The sequence below is a fragment of the Mus pahari genome, chromosome X (assembly GCF_900095145.1).
Source record: "Mus pahari chromosome X, PAHARI_EIJ_v1.1, whole genome shotgun sequence".
Taxonomy (NCBI): Eukaryota; Metazoa; Chordata; class Mammalia; order Rodentia; family Muridae; genus Mus; species Mus pahari.
In genome coordinates this window covers 138100606-138113057 of record NC_034613.1, presented here as the reverse complement: position 1 = coordinate 138113057, position 12452 = coordinate 138100606, and the positions used below count along the sequence as shown (strand labels likewise).

The following is a 12452-nucleotide window of genomic DNA, read 5'->3' as shown; positions in this document are numbered from 1 at the left end:
AAAAAAAAAAAAAAGAATTTGAGCCAGGCTCTGTTATTTATCATTGACTCTATTTCCTGCCAGGATGTGATTTGGCTCATTTGTCTGTTTATTGAACACCTCTAAAAGCTATGCCTTTAAAATGTAAAAGAATGATACAACAGGAAGAGGAAGGGTGATAACTGTCTCTTTGTGAAATCCAAATAACACTTGCAGTTAGCTGAGGCTTCTACCCAGGCTTCAGTGCTCAGTGAGATGCAGCATATAATTCAAAGAATATTAAAATCATAGGCATTGGCTCTCCAAATATCTAACAATACATAAAAATACTGTTTGGATTTTACCCACACTGTTCCCAGGAGAGGACCCTGAATGCCAGCTTGTGAAAGAATCATCTTATTCAAAGAATATGAGCAAGTCAGAGTGAATGTCCATCGCCATGACACTTCTACAAAATACAACCTGTCATTATACTTTGTGAGACTATTTTTGCTGTTATAATAGATAAAAGAAAAATTATAAACACTCCTTCTCATTATCCCAGAAGGGTTCCCTCACTTTTTTGATTAACAATACCTTCCTTTTACACCATTTAGAGACTTGGGAAAAGATTAGATAGGTAAGGGAGAGAAAGAATGGTATGGTAGATGTGGAAAATATGTCTGGTTTGTCATGCTTTAACATCAAGCATGGACCAAGCCACAATGTTCCCAGGAAGCAGCTAAATTAATTCACACACAAGGATCCACTCTACTTTTATGTGTTTCCTTATATAATCAAAGCATAGTCCAGGCTATCCCTCTCACCAACCTAGGGATGGCATCTCCTTCTCCAGTATAATTGAGAACACCTCACATGTAAGATTCAAAGAAAGCCCAGCAGATAATGTATCAGCTTTAACCAACATCTTCTATAGGCATGAATCCCATACTTACTCATGATATTTTTCTATGTAAAGCATACTTGAGGGCAAAGCCACCTTTTAGTCAGTTTTCTTTTAGAACACTAAAAAGAACACTTGGCTTGGTACTGAATTCTATTATGGCTACTACATATATAAACATGAAAGGCTCAGAGTCCTAGATCACCAATAAGTTTGAGATTAGCAGTAGGGTCTAGTTCATTAGATACACACCACATAGTGCAACGAGATAGATGGTAAAATAAAGGCATGTACAGATAGAGGGAAAAATAGTTGTTAGCCAATCTACATGAGGAAATAAGCCTCAAAGATGGCAGCAGTGCGGCTTGTGCTAAATTCAGAAAGATGAGTAGGAGTTGGCCTAAGAATGTAGTAGAAAGGGTGTTTTAGTTGAATAAAAAGCAAGGAAATAAGGCAAAACTGGATGCAGGAGTTGGGTGTAGTGGGTGTACTCAAGAGCTGAGGCAGGAGACTCACTTGAGTCATGAGCAGATGTTCACAATGTGATGTGGGCGGAGGCACACACACTGAGGAGAGAGAGAGTAGCTTTAGGCCCACAGGCCAGCTAGGTAAGTTAGAGCCACTGTTATAGTAGTGTGTGGCTTATTTCCAAGACATCTGGTCACTAGGAAAAGTAAGGAGAGGTGCAATGATCCAATTTGGGGTGTTAAGACCAATGAGGAATGATAAAGAAACAAAAGGCTACAGTAAAGTGACGGTGGCAAAGCAACACTGTCCTCTACTTAAAGCCCTGAAAACATATTTGCCTAGCTACAGCTCACAGCAGCTACAGCTCACAGCAGCTACAGGCGCAAAGCAGTGACTGCAAACTGGTACAAATATGGCCGAAACATTTCCGATGTGGTGATGCTCTTGTGTCTATGTGTATGCATATCCGGAGTGCCAACCATATGCAAAACAACAACAGTAAGTTCCCACTCAGAGAAGTTGGTCACAGAGACGAGTCCCAGGGTTCAGGGACCTGATGGAAAGGGTCAGAGAAGATGTATTTCTCTGTGCCCTGCTGCTAGTGCCAAGACTTAGTGGCAAAATAATAGGTCTGTAATAGCTCTGAGTATTTCACTTCCTGTGAAAACACCAGTCAATCTCCCATTTGAAAACTAAAACATTAAAAAAAAAACATATAGACACATGAGAAGCTCTTGACAGATATAAGAACACCATCGTTTTCATCTGACAAATTTAAAGTAAATTGTTTAATCAAGTTTGACTCCAACTTTTTTTTCCCAGAATGTATTTCCAGAAAAAGCTTTCTGTTCTTCAGAGCAGGGAAGAAAATGAAGCAGCCTCGGTCCAAAACCAGATCACACTTAGAGCCATAATTTGTTGCATAGTTTTCAAGTAGAACAACAATCTTTAAAGAAAGAAAGAAAGAAAGAAAGAAAGAAAGAAAGAAAGAAAGAAAGAAAGAAAGAAAGAAAGGAAGGAAGGAAGGAAGGAAGAGAAAAAAAAAGCCTAGAGCACACAGTGGAGTATTATTGAGCCTTAAAAAGGCAATTCTGCCACCAAAACATGAATGATTCTGGTGGATATTATGCTAGGTGAATTACGCCAGTCATAAAAAAATAGAAACAGGGGGAAACTCTGTTGTACCTGTGGTTTCTACATCCATAGATACAAGTACTTCAGAGTTGAAATACTTGGGAAAGGTACTGCTTCCGTGTTAAATCATCAGACCTTCTTCTTGTCATCATTTTCTAAACAATGCAGCATAACAATATTTTATATAGGAGATGAACATCACAGATTTTTTTCCATTAGGGGGCAATTCCTATAAACAATTCCCCATAAATATCAAAGGATGACTACATTATTTAATTCTATTTATTCTGTGGAGCTAGGAGTCCAACCCTAACATTAAAGCCCAATCCAAGCTATCTTCTACTTCATATGTTATCTATATCTGCCTCAGTCTTAGGTGAAACAGCTCTATAAAAGATAATCTCCTGATTCCATGAAGCCCTTCTTCAAATCTGGATAATATTAAAGTAGTGCTGGCCTTAATGCTGTAAGATTCATTCATTACTTACATCACTAGCTACACAGATTTCCACAGAATAATGCATGTTTTAAAAATCATATGGGCTCCCCTAACTTACAGAAGGGCAGAGGAAATACATGTGGACTTGTTTGAGGACTGAGGACATAGCTCAATCCCTAAAATGCTTTGCTATGTAAGCAGAAGACCCTGAGGTCGACCCTCAGAGCCCACAGAGAAAGCCAGGTGGGGTTGTGCACACTTGTAATCTCAGTACTGGGGAGGCAGAAACTAAAGAATCCCCAGGGGCTCACTGGCCAGCCAGTCTAGCTTAATCAGTAAGCTCCAGGTCCCTCTGAAATGCTGCCTCAAAAGCAAGGTGAACATCAATCCTAAGAAACAATACAGGAACTAGACCCCTGGTCTCAAGACACCCATACACAAACATGAACACATGCAGACACACAAAATATTTTAAAAAGCCTTTCTGGTGTTATTTTAGATATTGCTTTGTACTATGAAAAATGAACTTAGGTCATATATGGATTGAAAATGGGAGTTTCCTGGTGGTGAGGTACACAACTGCCATGTCTTCTGTGTGCATAGCAGCATACTTAGGAAGGTGACTTCAGAATATCTCAAGAATAGAAATCCCAGTGGGGCATGTTGGAAACATGTCTGCAATTCTAGAATTTGGGAGGTTGATGGAGGAGGACGGTGAGCTTGGGACTAGCTAGAGCTATACAGAGTTAAAAGAAACAGTGGGGGTGTAGAGAAGGCTCATCAACTAAAAGTGTACACTGCTCTTGTAAGAGGACCTGAGTTTGATTCCCAGAACTGATGTCTGGTAACTCCCAACCACCTATAAGTACAGCTCCAAGGATATCTAATGCCTCACAGGTACCAGCAGTCACATGCGCGTGCGCACGCACACACACACACACACACACACACACACACTTAAACACCATAAAGTAAGTCATTAAAAATAACAAGGAACTGAAGATATGGTTCAGCAGTAAAGAACAATAGTGGCTGCTCTTCCAAAGGTTGGATTCCCAGCACCTACAAGGTGACTTAAAATATCTGTAATTCCAGTTTCAGAGGATCTAATATCTTCTGGTCTCTGTAGGTACCAGGCATATATTGGTTCATATACATACAAGAAGGCAAAATGCCTATACACATAATTAAATGCAAATAAAAATAGAAGAAACATCAAAATAAATAGTCAAGAAAAAAAATGAAGGTTCTGTAAAGAGAGGTTGACTTAACTTAAAATCTGGACATTCTAGTCATATGTGAATAGGACATATTCAACAACGGGGCAAATCAAACCCATATTTTGTGCCTGCCCAGGAAAATGTCTTAGGTGGCAAAGACAGAAGTGCCCTCCCATGCCTGAGGAGCTCTCATTGTCCACAACCCTGGCTTTCTGACTACTTCTTTCTGTTTGTTTCATTAACTAGGATGACAACATGATGGGGGAGGGCTGCCCTGGGCACCTCTAAATCCTTCCAAGTGTCCCAGGCATTAGATAAGCGTAATATAATACCTTTGTCAAACAGCCATTTACCATCCATCAGAAAACGGTCATAAAGTGGTGCTAGGGACATCTTAATGAAACAAATAAACCAATCCTTTCTTTTGGCATCTAGTGGTAAGTTTTATACTGAGGAGAAATGGTCTCTAAAAGCAACTTCGCTGGCTATGTGATCTTGGGCAAATTACTTCACTTCTCCATATGCCAGTTTCCTCTTCCAAAATGAAGCCAATGATAAAAATGTCATGGATTTTTCTAGAAGGATACAATGACAGGTGTGTAACGTGCTTATCGTTAGATTTTGCTGAATTAAAAACTCAACCTGGCCATACAGACTGCTCAAGGGCTAAACAGCTTGCCACACAAGTTCAAAGACTTAAGCTCCGATCCCAGAAACCCACATTAAATGCCTGGAAAGCTGGCAATACTAGCCTCAGAAGGGGCAGATAGTGGTCCCCAGAGCAAGCCTCCTAGTAAAACTAACCATATTGGTGAGGTAGTTTGTTTGAGAGAGCCTGCCTCAGTGAAGAAGTTAAAGATCAATAGAAGATGATTCCCATCAGCAGCCTCAGGCTTCTCATGCTCACACATGGGCACAAATAAGTTCATACAAAAACGTGTACATTTATACTTATAGACACACACAAATGAAAAATGGAAAAATCAATCATCAGAATACCTTTATGTGAATTCAACTTTGAAAGAGTGTGCTATTAGACAGTTTTTTTCTCATAATAGGCTAGCCACCCATTAGCCACCCATTCCTTTGCTTGGGGGTTGGAAAACAGCTTTTAGAAGACAGCCACAGAGCAAAGACAAGCCTAGAAGACATGGATAAATCTGGATGCTGGGAAGGGATTAAAAGTAGCATCTATTGTTACAGAGCTGCTGCTGGGAGAAGATTAGTGCGGGAGAGGAGAACTGAGGTGGGCCAAAGCCCACAACCCACAGTTATTTCCAGTCAATAAAGGTAGCCCCTCCAGTGAGTGCTCAGAACAACCTCCCGGAGGACCCTCCAGTGTGTGCCCATGCCAGCTGCTTCTGGCTGCATCCAAACTGTTATCTACTGTTGATGATGGGAAAACAACAAGGCGTGTGTCTGGGGAAAACGGCCTGTTGTCTGAGAACAGAAAGCCTTTTATTGAGAGTTTTGGTACTCAGGAGCAAACACACCACCATAGAAAACTATCCCAAGTCATCTTTTTCAAAGTTTGGCATCCATTCAGTAATGGATGAGGAAATTCTAAATTACTGGACAAAACAGATACTCCTCCCAAGGTAACGGGCCAAATGAGACCACACACTCACATCGTGCAGGTCTTTAAAGCCTCTTGGAAATTACTAACAGATACTTAACACAAACCGTTGAATTCATAATCCTCTACCTGGAAGTGGCCATGCCAAAAGCCATACTGAAAGGCTTTTTTCAAGATTTGCAAGGATGCTGGTGAGATAGCTCAGTGGTAAAGCTGTCTGCCGCCATGCCTGATGAACTGATGACTGAGTTCCACCTCCAAGACACACATAGTGGAAGGAGAGGACTGACTCCAGCAAGTCATCTACATGTGCACACATGCACGTGTATAAACACACGTGCATACACGCGCGAACGCACACACACATATACACACACATGAGACAGAGAGAGACAGAGACAGAGAGAGACAGAGAGGGCATCAGCTAGAAAGTGCTGGAACACTGTCCAGATCCTATGTAGGATATCAGAAACTCAACAAACCTTGTAAGCAATGCAGACTACTGTGTAACTCACCAGGCCCTGACTGTTGTCAAGGAAGCATTTTATCCTGACTCGTAATGTAGAAAATGTCAATACAACGTTGGTAGGAGTCAATGCAGTCCACCAATTCTAGTTCTCTGAGATCCTCCATGGATCTACAGCCTTAAAACAGAACCTTGAGGGCCAGTGAGATGGGTCAGGGGGTAAAGGTGTTTGTGACCAAATCTGACCACCTGAGTTTTACCTGCTAGAAGGAAAGAACATCCTCCCTCAGGTTGTCGTCTGATCTCCACACACATACTATGCCAAGCATACCCCCCCTCTCTAACACACAATAGGGGAGGGAAAGAAAGAAAGAATATGAACATGTGAATACAAAATAAAATAAATAAATGTAATTTATTTATTTATTTATTTTCGGTTTTTTTGAGACAGGGTTTCCCTATGTAGCCCAGGCTGTCCTGGAACTTTCTCTGAGGACCAAGCTGGCCTCGAACTCACAGAGATCCATCTGTCTTTGCCTCCCTCCCAAGTGCTAGGATTAAAGGTGTATGCCACCACTGCCTAGCTATGAATGGAATTTTTTAAAAAGTTTTCAAACAGGGGCTTGGGGGCTGAGGGTATGGTTTGTTGATATAGCTCCTGCTTCGTATGTGTAAGGTCCTGGGTTCATCTTGGGTTCAAGCCCCAGTTGAACCACAAAAGTTGAACTACCAGTTCCACAAGAAGGAAACCAATTGGGCCTCCCAGCAGTTAAAGGGACATTTCTAGAAGGTTGTAACGATATGTGAAATTTTATAGATTGCTAAACAAATAAATAAAATGTTTTAAATATTCTTGTGCATAGAGACAATTTTGTGTCTGATATGATCTCAACCAGTTAAAAATGTATGGCCAAACAACTGAAAGCTAATATTTAAAAACAGTTAACAGTAGATGCCCTGGGGAAGTTAAATTATCAGTGCCTTTTGTTTCCTTATTTTCTAGTATTTCAAAAATCACTTTATAATCAGAAAAAAATGAAGTTTTGAGAGGTGCAATAGCATGCATTAAAATGGCTAAAAATTCCAATGTCCCTCCCCACACTACTGATATCCCCCTCGAAGGTCTGATTTGATTTACAGCCCCTCCTCGCCAGTAGTCCTGTGAAGCTTTCATCTGTGTGTCACTTTATTTCCAAGCCATTAGTAAGCATGCTGAGACCGTCAGATGGAAAATGAATCATGATGGCAAATTGCAAGACGCCACCCATATAGAAAACACTCAGGCACTTGTCATTTCCTTCACTTACAGTTCTTCACTAACTCCTAACTTTAGTGACTAAGTGCATAATGTAGACTCATTTCTAATTAATGTTGTTCCAAATATTGGGACATTTGAACACGTTTTCGATGCCAAGAATGGGTTTCTTATTCATCTAAATAAACTCATGAATTCCTTATATGTATTTCAGAAAAGGACTTTGTGTATAATCAAAGACCATGCTTACAGGGATGGCTCAGTGGTTACGAACACTTGCAGACATCCTGGGTTCGATTCCCAGCACCCACATGGTAGCTCATAATCATCTGTAACTCCACTTCTAGGGATTCTGGAGCCCCACAATGACCTCCACTGCCACCAGGCACACATGAGGTATATACATTTATATATTAATATGCATTAAGGCATCATTAAACATTAATAATGCAAAACATTAATACACATGAAATAAAAATAAAATTTTAATCTTTCTAAAAAAGACAACTCTTACAGATTATTTCTGGTCTTTAAAGAAGTATGACTTCAAGTGATGACAAGTATGATTAAATACAGGATTACCTACTACTGTTAGAAGTAGCTATTTGTGGGCTGAAGGGATTGGCTCAGAGGTTAAGAGCAGTGGTTGCTCTTTCAGAGGACCTGGGTTCAATTCCCAGTACCCACATGGCAGCTTATAACTGCCTGTAACTCCAGTTTCAGAAGATCCAGTCACTTCACATAGACATAAATGCAGGCAAAACATAGATGCACATGAAATAAAAAAATAAATCATTCAAAAAATTAAAAGTGGCTATTTATTGAGGAATATCCTAATTTTTATATTACATAGATTTCATAGACATTTTCATTTCTTTTTTCCCCCACCCCCGACATTTTCATTTCTTTAAGAAACATTTCCAATTAACATGATCTCGTGCTTTCTTTACACTAAAATAGGATTCTACCTAGAGGTGAAAACAAATTGAATAGATACATTTTTTTCTTCTTCTTAAAAAGTGTGTGCACGCTGGGTGTGGTGGCACACGCCTTTAATCCCAGCACTCGGGAGACAGAGGCAGGCGGATTTCTGAGTTCGAGGTCAGCCTGGTCTACAGAGTGAGTTCCAGGACAGCCAAGGCTACACAGAGAAACCCTGTCTCGAAAAAAAAACAAAAAAGTAAAGTGTGTGCACACATGCACATGCAATGTATGTATGCTTATGACTGTGTGTGTTTGAATGAATTTGGGAACATGTACACATATATGCAATTATATGTGGCAACCAGAGGTTGATTCAAATATCTTCTAGGGCTCTCTACCTTTAATCATTTAGGTTTCTTTTTTAAAGATTTATTTTATTTATTTTTTATGTATATGAGTACACTGTAGCTGTACAGATGGTTGTGAGCCATCATATGGTTGCTGGGAATTGAACTCAAGACCTCTGCTCACTCCGCCCAACCCTGCTTGCTCGGGCCCTGCTCACTCTGGCCCAAAGATTTATTTACAAAGATTTATTTATTATTATATGTAAGTACACTGTAGCTATCTTCAGACACACCAGATGAGGGCTTCAGATCTCATTACAGATGGTTGTGAGCCACCATGTGGTTGTTGGAGTTTGAACTCAGGATCTTCAGAAGAACAGTCAGTGCTCTTAACTGCTGAGCCATCTCTCCAGCCCAATTATTTAGTTTTTTTTTTTTTTTAAAAAAACAAACTAAAATTTAAATGGGAGTATGTAGAATAGGAAATACTAGCTTACTAGTAAGCTTCAGATATCCTGTCTCCACTTCCCCAGTGCTACAGTGAGTGCTAGGATTGTTGGATCATACCACCAAGCTCCGCTCCACCCCAAACAAGCATGTTGAAGTCCTCATACTCTTGTGGCAAGTACTCCATCAACTCAGCCACCTCTCCAAACTCTAATAAATATACATTTTAATATATATATATATATATATATATATATATATATATAGTTACTTTAAAAAATATTTTAGGCGTGTGGTTATATAGCATATGTTTATATACATATATTACATACATACATATACACATACATACATGTGAAACCAGAGGCCAGAGGAGGAGGTGAGAGTATTCCTTTAGTGCTCTCTACATTTTTGCTTGTTTGTTTGTTTTAAGACAGGATTTCTTGGTGTAGTCCTGGCTAGCCTCGAACTCACTCTGTAAACCAGGCTGGCCTTGAACTCAGAGATCCGCCTGCCTCTGCCTCCATAGAACTGGGATTAAAGGCGTGCGCTGCCCCACCTGGCTATTGTTTGTGAAACAAGGTCTTTCACTGTCCCTGAAGCTTGCCATTTGGCTGGGCTGGCTATACAGTGAGCTCACAGGCTCAGCCTATCTTCTCCCTCTGAGGCTGCAGTTACAAACATGTGCAGCCATGCACAGGTTTTACGTGGGTGCTAATTTGAATTCCACAATAAGTGAGCTTACACACTGAGCCATCTTCTGAGCCCTGTAAATGCACTTTAATACTTCTTTATCTATTTCATATACAAAAATACCAAACCACACAACACATAGATGAAGAAAACATGAAATCACTAATTTTACACATGTGCTTTTCTCAGCTGGCTATCCTACTTTTAAACTTGGTTTTTATTTTAATTTTTAAACAGGCTCTCATTGTGTAGTCAGCTAGCATGGACCTCACTGTAGACTGGGATGCCCTCAAATTCAGAGATCTACCTGCCTCTGCTTCATGAGTACTAGAATTAAAAATATGCACCACCATGTTTTTTTTCCCCTTTGGAGATGGGGTCTCATGTACTCCAGGCTAGCCTTAAAGTAGCTATGTGGTGGAGGATGACCATGAGCTCCGCTACTGGGATCGCCAGCATGGACCAACATGTTTGGTTCTGTTACTTTTTAAGGAACATTTTTAAAGGATCACTAGACAAGACAATGTATCTAGTAAAATATGTCCATTGATGCGTTTTCACTTCTTCAGAGGTTCTGTGTCCTTTTCTGTCACAATGGAGAATGCTTGCTTCAATGTTTGCTTGTGTGCTCCCAAGGCAGCAATTCCTCTTTGTGCCTTACACAAAGACTTGCTATAGGCTCCGCACAGGGCAAACACAATACAGATTCATGGGAAACGGTGACAAAAGAGGACAATGACCAGGAATGATACTTTTTGAATGAACAATAGATTCATTACTCCTGGGTTATTCTATTATATTTAGTATGATTCCGGCAGATGAGTTTAATCCTAATTTTACAGGGATTTTCAGCAAAATTTCTACATCCTTACCCCCATAGCACAACAAAGTGAGTTTATTAACCCTCACCACCAGCCTGATTACCATGGTTCGAATTACAGGGTTCCTTTTTCTGCCATTAGTGGAATCAGGGGCCAGTATCAAGCTCTGGGAAGTCTACTTTCCTCATAGACATTGCTTAGCCAACTCTCTTTGCTGTAATGACTAAGTTTTGTCCATAACTCTGGTTACCTAGTATTTGGTTGAAGCTAGTTTTCACTGGGGCTGGAGAGATGGCTCAGTAGTTAAGAGCACTTGCTCCTCTTATATTGGACCCACGTTCAGTTCCCAGCATATATGTGTGGCTCACAATTGTCCAGAACTCCAGTTGCAGTGCATCTGATGCCATCTATGGGTAACAGGCACAAATATGATGCCTATACACATGCAGGTAAAATACTCAAAGACATAAAATAAAATATAGAAATCTCAAGTAACCTTTGAAAAAAATCCCAACTTTTTATTTACTGCCTGTCTCATAGCTCCTCAGAATCTATCTGGCCTCTTTGTCATCAACTCAATTCCATGGCAAGGTCAACCACCATAAGATTTCACAGAGTTTTGGGACAGACAAAATTCAAAGTTTGCTTACATAGTACTTTGGAGGCAACGAAGTCACTTTTTTATTATAATACTTAGGAACTTAGTGATCCATCCATGATCTAGATGCCTCTCTCAGCCTCCTAACTCCTACCCTCTTGAGCGGAACAACTTATGACTGAAGGTCACAAAAACCTGTGCTTGTGTGAACTCTTTTTTTCTCTGCTTCTAATGATGCTTAAAAGTAAAGGGGTTGATAGGTTAGAAGCAAAATAAATTCATTATACAATCAGGTATGTGGGGTATATGTGGCAGCTATCTCTCCCAGTGCAGGAACTAGACAGAGGTAAATACTGTGCCTAGAAGAAATATGTGAACTCTTCCAAGATCTAAAACCATGATACTTTTAGCATCATCACTTCATTGATTATCAGCTTTTAGTTATAGCCTAGAAAAGGTTCCCAAGAGCAGTTGTTTCCTGTTGGAAAGTGAAAATAGCCCTGACTAAGAAGGCAAAATAAAAAGAACAGACTGAACAGATGCTACCAAAACAAATGGAGCAAAACCTTAAAATCACTGGTGAATGAAAATGCTGGGCTAGTGAAAGAATACGAAAAACAAGCAGTAAATGCGTCCTTTTCCACCTCCAAGTTCCTCAGTGTAAATGAGCAAAGCAGAAATACAACTTTGAAGTGATACAGACCTCAGTTTTCTGCCATCACATTCCCAAACTGTGACTGTTGGATTTCTACAAGTGCAAAGAGAAGTTTAATGGAGGTAACACTTCAGACTCATAGGCCTCATTAAATAGCTTTAAGGATGACCTTTTTTGATAAAAGGGAGCCATTTACAGAAATTCCTGTGCATGAGTTGTTGATGAATTGTTATTTTTTAAGTTGACTGTGAAGTGCCTATTGGAAGTACAGAAGTAAAGAGTAGTAGCTTATGCTGCTATTCATGGCTGAAGCATGGCTTTCAATATGGAGAGCCTGAGCTAAGGAAGAATTTTGTACCAATTAAATGGGCTTCAATGCCACAAAGAAATATAAGACAAGTTGCTGAGTAACTGAACTCTGTGATTTACATTTGTTAAATGTGAGAAAACACAACACAAGTCAGCGAAAGTCAGCACAATAGTATGCTGGGTTCTCTCTCTCTCTCTCTCTCTCTCTCTCTCTCTCTCTCTCTCTCTCTCTCTCTCT

The 12452-nt window shown here is 40.0% G+C and overlaps 1 protein-coding gene across 8 annotated transcripts in view; it reads right to left on the bottom strand.

The window, feature by feature from the left end:
- The window catches only part of Sh3kbp1 (SH3 domain containing kinase binding protein 1), a 341291-nt gene that overhangs the window by 114922 nt on the left and 213917 nt on the right, over positions 1-12452 (bottom strand). The gene's annotated exons all lie outside the window — the stretch shown is intronic.